General features: G+C 49.3%; 1 pseudogene; it reads right to left on the bottom strand.

Annotated features, from left to right (window-relative positions):
* Positions 1-947: 947 nt before the first annotated feature.
* On the bottom strand, positions 948-7,123 carry LOC101104897 (retinol dehydrogenase 16-like; annotated as a pseudogene).
* Between the last annotated feature and the right edge of the window lie 220 nt (positions 7,124-7,343).

Here is a 7,343-nt window from a genome sequence, read left to right as displayed (position 1 = left end):
TCAGCATTTAATGGTTACTTAAGGCAAGCAGAGACATTACTTTGTCAATAAAGGTCCGTCTAGTCAAGGCTATGGTTTTTCCAGTGGTCATGTGTGGATGTGAAAGTTGGATTGTGAAGAAAGCTGAGCGCCGAAGAATTGATGCTTTTGAACTGTGGTGTTGGAGAAGACTCTTGAGAGTCCCTTGGACTGCAAGGAGATCCAACCAGTCCATTCTAAAGGAGATCAGTCCTGGGTGTTCTTTGAAAGGAATGATGCTAAAGCTGAAACTCCAGTACTTTGGCCACCTCATGCGAAGAGTTGACTCACTGGAAAAGATTCTGATGCTGGGAGGGGTTGGGGGCAGAAAAAGAAGGGGACGACAGAGGATGAGATGGCTGGATGGCATCACTGACTCGATGGACGTGAGTCTGAGTGAACTCCGGGAGTTGGTGATGAACAGGGAGGCCTGGCATGCTGCGATTCATGGGGTCACAAAGAGTTGGACACAACTGAGCGACTGAACTGAACTGAACTGAACTGAACTGAAGGCAATGGCACCCCACTCCAGTACCCTTGCCTGGAAAATCCCATGGCTGGAGGGGCCTGGTAGGCTGCAGTCCATGGGGTCGCTAAGAGTCAGACACGACTGAGCGACTTCACTTTCACGTTTCACTTTTATGCATTAGAGAAGGAAATGGCAACCCACTCCAGTGTTCTTGCCTGGAGAATCCAAGGGACGGGGGGCCTGGTGGGCTGCCGTCTATCGGGTCGCACAGAGTCGGACATGACTGAAGTGACTTAGCAGCAGCAGCCACCTGCAAGGAGTAGACTGTCTTCCAGAAATTTTTGTCCCTCAGGTGGGAGTTGATAATAGTAATGCAGAAACAATTAAGGATGAAGGATGTGCCCTGGAAACTGGCAGGAAGCCAGAGAGCCATGAAAATCATAGACAAACACAAACCCTACTAAGGGGTGAGTCATGACTTTATTACTTGAAAGAAATAGGAGATTTTTTTTCTCAGTGAACAGGAATCTCTTCAATCATAAATTCCCAAGGGGCCATGCACCAGACACGTCCCAGCCCCCACACGATCAGCTTTCCTTTCGTGAATCCTGAAAGTAATATGATGGTGTGGGGGTCTCAGGAGCTTCAGGCTGAGAACAACCACAGGAAGGTCGGAAGAGAGAAGGAAGAGACAGGAGGCTGGGGTGACTCTCACTCACCTGGGAGCTGCAAGGCCCAGAACTAGAAATCTTTCAGGGAGACTCACTGACAAAATTCTCTGCATCCTTGTCCTGGGGGCTGCAGGGGGGCCACATTCCAAGTCAGCAGCTGTCAAGCCTACACACTCGGGAACGGGGCCCTCACCCCCTGGTGGCACTCTCCCAGTCTCAGGAGGACCACAGTCAAGACACAGGACATTCCACACCCATCCCCTCATCTCCTCACAGGATGAGTCCTCTGAAGAGAGGCTGAGGTAACAAAAGGGGCTGGAAGGGACCACGAGCGAGGGCTAATTGTGCCACCTTGTTCCCAGCCCTACCTGTCTGCTGTCCACCTACTGGAGTGAGCTTCCAGAATGGACAGACAAAGCCTGCCTTCAGGTCCTACGTGTCTGATTCTGGGAAGAGATGATATTTGCGGTGGGGAGTCACCGAACCTGTTCTCCAAAACCACCAGGATGGCCAAGGGGAGGAGGAGAAAAACTGCCTGGTGGATGCTGTGTGGACTCTGGCACGGGTTGCAGCCTCTGATCATGTCCATCAGACCAGACCTGGCTCTGCCCCCAAGGAAGGCATCCCGGATTGGGAGGATTGGGGATCTCTGAAGGTCCAGGCTGAGGGCTCAGGATGGTGTGCATTGCACTTGGTTTTCTTGCTGATCTGGGTCTTTCTTGCTTTCCATGGGTTTTCTCTAGTTGCAGGGAGCCTGGGCTACTTGTTGGTGTGGTGCACGGGCTTCTCATTGCTGTGATTTCCCTTGTGGGGCACAGGCTCCAGGCCCGTGGGTGTCAGTACTTGTAGCACACGGGTCCTGTATTTGTAACTCAAGGTCTCTAGGAACACATGCTCAGTAGTGGTGGCACATGGGCTTAGCTGCTCTGTGGCATGTGGAATCATTGGGGACCAGGGTTCGAACTCCTGTCACCTGCATTGGCAGGTGGGTTATTATCCACTGCACCACCAGGGAAGGCCTGCACTTTGTTTCCAATGCATTTGCTCTTCTGTCTTGTCTGAGATAGGGCCTTCGAGTGACAGTCCACACAGTTGGCCATGGAATCCATCTCCGTGAAGCCCTGCCCCCACCACTTGTAGGACCAGCAGGATGACCAGGGCCTAGTAACCTCGCAAGCTCTCTACATTCTGGAGAGGAGTCCTGGGGATGAGCCCAAACTTCTGGAACACGCACCCCCAAGGCATAAAGTGAATCAGTGATGCTTTATTTGATATCAGTTGGTTTTATGAGACTGGCTATGTATGTGTGTCTGTAAATAATAAATTGAAAATCAGAAGTCTTCAGATTAAGCATGAAGCTCTAGCAGGCATTCAAGTAGTTGAAATTTTCTACTATAATTTTGAGGGAAAAAGTAATCAATGGAAATTCTTGCTTTTATTTCCTCTTCAGGATCCTATTCCAGCCGAGGTTTACTGAGTTGGCACTAGGCTGATGGGTCGGGCTTGGTCACCTTCCACTGTCAACAGATACCTTCAGGCATTTACCAGAAGGCGTTTATCTCCCCTGCCCATTTCTATCCTGGGGAAGAAGGAGACTGGAGGTAGCAAAGATACTGTGAAGAGGTGGACACAGGCAAAGCAAGGGGGACTGGAACCCCCAGTGTCTCATACCCTCCCCCAAATACGGCTTCACACAGCTGGATGTGGGTTATAAGGCACAAGGAACAAAATGGAAACTGAACTCCTGACTCAAGATCCTCAGTCACAAAACTTGTTTCTTTCTTTATAATACCTCTGAATCCTAAGCAATGTCCCAAGAGAAGCCTGGGGTGGAGGTGGCGAGTGAGGTGAGAGGGGTATCCCAGGGATATGAGAAGCCTCCTGTCCACTCGATTTCCCTCCTCCCATGTACCCTCTCTCCACCCAGTACCCAACTACCCCCTATCATGCACCCCAGTCTTGGGTTACAGGGCCTTAGCTGGCTGAAGGTAATACCAGTACACCATAAGATCCATCAGGAAGCTGGGCAGGTAGCTTATGGGGAGGTAGATGAACTTGGCATCCCAGCCAGGTAAATATCAGGTGCGGGGGTGGCAGGCGGTCAGGGCGTGCTCCATGCAGTCAGTCGCCAAGGACAGATCCTGAGTCCACGGTGGTTTTAGTAAATTCAGTGTCTTCAAGACTGTCCAGAAGGAGACACCATCTAAGTTATTCTCATTTTCCAACCCTCCCAATTCCAGATCAACTTCAAAGTTTCTAAAAATTCCTTTCTCTCCCCAAATCATCCTCCAAATTAAATCAATTAATTTCACTGGAAAGTGTCCCAACACCCCCATATTTCTATCCACACTAAGTAAGCCCACTCTAGAGCTCATCCTGTACGTATACTACATAATCTGAAGATCTCTAAAAACACTAGAAATGAGAAATTGAGGCATCTGAAACAAGGTGGTTCTAACACCAGCTTGCCATGATTCCATGGGTGGCATCACTCTATGACTTCATTTACTTTCCCAAATAAAAGAATATTGTAAGAGAAACTGGTCCCCTGGTCTGCCAAGCCTGGATTCTTTCCTTCTGTCATCAGTTGATCACACGGGACCCTGGAGATGAGCTCATGTCCCCACAGTGTGGGGGGACTCAGAGCCTGGAGGGTGGGCCTGAGACTGGACAAGGCATTGATGATGGACCCAGGCTTCCAGACAAGAGTTGGTTTTTCTCCCCAAGGACCACAGCTCACTCACGGTCAGCAGGGAAGTTTTCTCCATAGAGTTCTTTCACCTCTGGGCTGGCCTGATTCCACAATGCCTGGAAGTATCCAGAACCCTCACCTTGGGTCATATTGGTAACGAAGTAACCGGGCTCAATCATAGCCACCTTCACTCCGAAGTAGGAGAGCTCCCTTCTGTGGACAGGACAAGGGGTAAGGAATTGAGAGGTCGTGCAAGTAGAGCATGAAAGAACAGTCAGAGACCAGTACAAGACTGAGTGAGATACTCTGGGAGCTCTCAGAAGTTGTGAGATGCAGAAGCCAGGGAGAGAAGCTCATGGTGATGTTACTGCTTCTCTATCAAGCTTGACTATTTCCACAATTATTTAACACTCCATGCCTATCAGCTCTACATCCTACCAACTGTGCTGCAGAGCATCACTGAAATGCTGCCTCCTCCTGTTTCTCTCACTACAAAAATTCACCACATTTGTACATTGTGTCTTTCCACAGTGCACATCTCCTGTCTCCCCTCTCCCACCCCAGTATCCCCTCTGTCCTCTAAGGAGTATCCACCTGCCTGTGGACAGAGCTTCTACACATCAGAGCCACCCTCTCTCCTCAGCCAGTAGTCTCTACCATTGATTTGACTAGGTGGTTCCCTTAACTAATTGCTTCAAGGGGTACACTTCCCCCCAGGGCTCCCAGAACCTAAATACCACAGCAGCTGAGTACATGGAAGCCCTGCACAGTCAAATCTATCCATTATTGTGCCTCCAATAATTTCTGACCATGGGCCGTCCTGTAAGGCAGGAATAAGTTGAATCAAACTCTACAGGTCTAGGAACAACTGGGTGTGTGAAACATAGGAAGGTGCTTCCCAGCTTCCCAGTGAAAGTCATACACAGAGTAAGGGAGAGGGACCTGGAAAGAAGAGCCATTAGGTCTGTGATGTATGAAAATCTCTGCAGAAACTCTGTCCCACTCCCCGCCAACCCACATCCCCCAGCCTCCGGCTCAGAGCACAGAAGCAGAAGAGAAGAAGGGCATCCACCACAGGCCATTACCTGAGGGAGTCTGAGAAGGCCTCCACGCCTTTCTTGGATATGCAGTAGCCTCCACCATGGATGGACACCCGGCCCAAGATGCTGGAGACGTTGACCACACGGCCCCTTGCCTTTCGCACCAGGGGCAGCAGACTCAGGGTCACATCAATCACCCCCAGCAGGTTCACATCCAGAACCTTCACAAAGTCCTATTTGGTCAGCCACTCGTTGGGTGCCACGGGTCTGCAAATGCCAGCATTATTCACCAGACCCCAGAGTCCTGGGAAGAGAGAGGACGAGAGAGCAACACTGAGCTGGGCCCAGGAGAGAGGACTGAGCCATGGTGCCATTCACCCTCCGACCCGGAAGGACTTTAGGAGAGAGGCTGCAGGGGAGGGGCTGGAGCAGAGACCAACACGCTCCTGGGGGTTTGCAGAGTCCAGACCCTGTGAGCAGTGGGAGGACAGAAGGTGTGCTCCCTCTTGGCTCAAGTCTTCACACCACGCCTACTGCCTGGTGACAAAGAACTAGCACCCCAGAGCTGATGAAGGGAAGTATGGAGCTTGAGGACAACTTGTGTGTCTATAGTCTCTAACTCAGAGGGTGAAGTTGTGTCTTTCACAGTCCCTATTGTCTTTGCAGACATGATAAATATTCCCTAGCTGCTCAGATTTTCTGACACCTTCAGGACTGAGTGGTTAACAGCTAATATAAGGGAAAGAGAGGGAAAGAGAGAGAGACAGTGAGAGAATGAGGGCAAGAGAGACAAAAAAGAGACATTGGATAAAAGACAAAAACAAATACGACTATAGTATGGATGCAGATTGTGTGGATAAATACGACTTGAAATCCTCGTTTGGGGGGAAATTGTGGATAGGCCCGATATTGACCTCTAGAGCCTGGGCTTGAAACACCCCATCAATACTGAGTCATGTCCCTGCAGGAATCTGGGGGATTACATGGGGTATTTGGAGGGGAGGTTGGGCTCCCTCTCTTTACCCATCACCCATAGAACTCAGAGTTCACCCTCTACCCCAGAAAACCCCACCTGTCCTCCCACTCATATAAGAGATCACTCTAGCCCATCTCCTCGGGAAAGATTCACCAGCTTGAAGGAAACTACCCTGCGGGAATCAAAGACACAATCCTAAGGATTTCTTTTTTGCTCTTTTTTTTTCTTAAGTTTTAATTGCAAGATAATTTATTTAATTGAAGGTTAATATTGTGCTGGTTTCTGCAATACTTCAATGTGAATCAGCCATGGGTATACAGAAGTTCCCTTCCTCTTGAAGCTCCCTCCCACCTCCCATCCTATCCGCTCCCTCTAGGTGGTCACCAAACACCTGATCTGAGCTCCCTGCATCATACAGCAAATTTCCACTGGCTTCCCACTTGACATATAGCAATTTATATTGGTACTGATGAGCCTATTAGCAAGGCAGCAATGGAGACAGGGACATAGAGGACAGACTTGTGAACACAGTGGGGAAGGAGAGGGTGGGACGAGTCGAGATAGTCTCAAGGTTTTATTTAGGGTAAAAACAGTAACCAGAAGCCTCAGGGCAGCAAGAGCAGGCATTCAAGGTTGCTGGGGTAGGACTGCCAAAAATATCCACACAGAGAGCTGAGTTCCTCCTCTGCTCAGAAACACGCATGTCTTATAGGAAGAATATTCTCCAATCATTTGTTATCAGAGACACAATCAATATACATGGTTATAGTGTAGGGACTTGGGTAAAAAGAAGTTTATTGAGATATCATTTATGTTGAATATGGTGAATAAAAGGTAGGAAATGATTATGTATCATACCATAAAGTACTTTTTCATAAGTATTTAAAAGTATAGTATTTTCTCAATCATAACCTATGATGTTTTTGAAGAAATTTGGGTGTTACCTATGTCCCCCACACGCTCCTTGACCCAGTTGGTGGTTGCAGTGACATTCTCAGTCTTGGTGATGTCCAGGATCACTGTCTGTAGACTGTCTGATGTCTGGTTCCTCAGCTGTTCGGCCCCCTGCTCTGTCAGACATGCAGCCAAGACCCTCAAGCCTCTCAGGTCCAGCTGCCTAGCCAGCCGGTTCCCAAGGCCCGAGTCACAGCCCGTGATAAAGACGAATTTGTCCTGGAGGTGGCTTACCACCTGCCTCTCCTGGTCCCAGCGCAGGAGGCAGTACAGGACAATGAGGACCACGAGATACAGTGACATGGCTTTGCCGGGACAGACACACGCAGGCTGGGGTGGAATAGACTGACTAGTGATCAGGCTGGAGGAATTAAGAACACAGGGTTATGGTTGGCCAACCAGCTTCCATGCTCTCTGGCAAGGAGTTTTCAAGATTTTCCTGTTTATCTTCTTCAGTGAATATTACTGACTCGAACCCCAAATCATACTCTTGTTGCTGGCCAAAATTTTGGCCTTCTCTGTT

This window comes from Ovis aries, chromosome 3 (assembly GCF_016772045.2).
Source record: "Ovis aries strain OAR_USU_Benz2616 breed Rambouillet chromosome 3, ARS-UI_Ramb_v3.0, whole genome shotgun sequence".
Lineage (NCBI taxonomy): Eukaryota > Metazoa > Chordata > Mammalia > Artiodactyla > Bovidae > Ovis > Ovis aries.
This window is presented reverse-complemented; position numbering and strand designations above follow the sequence as displayed.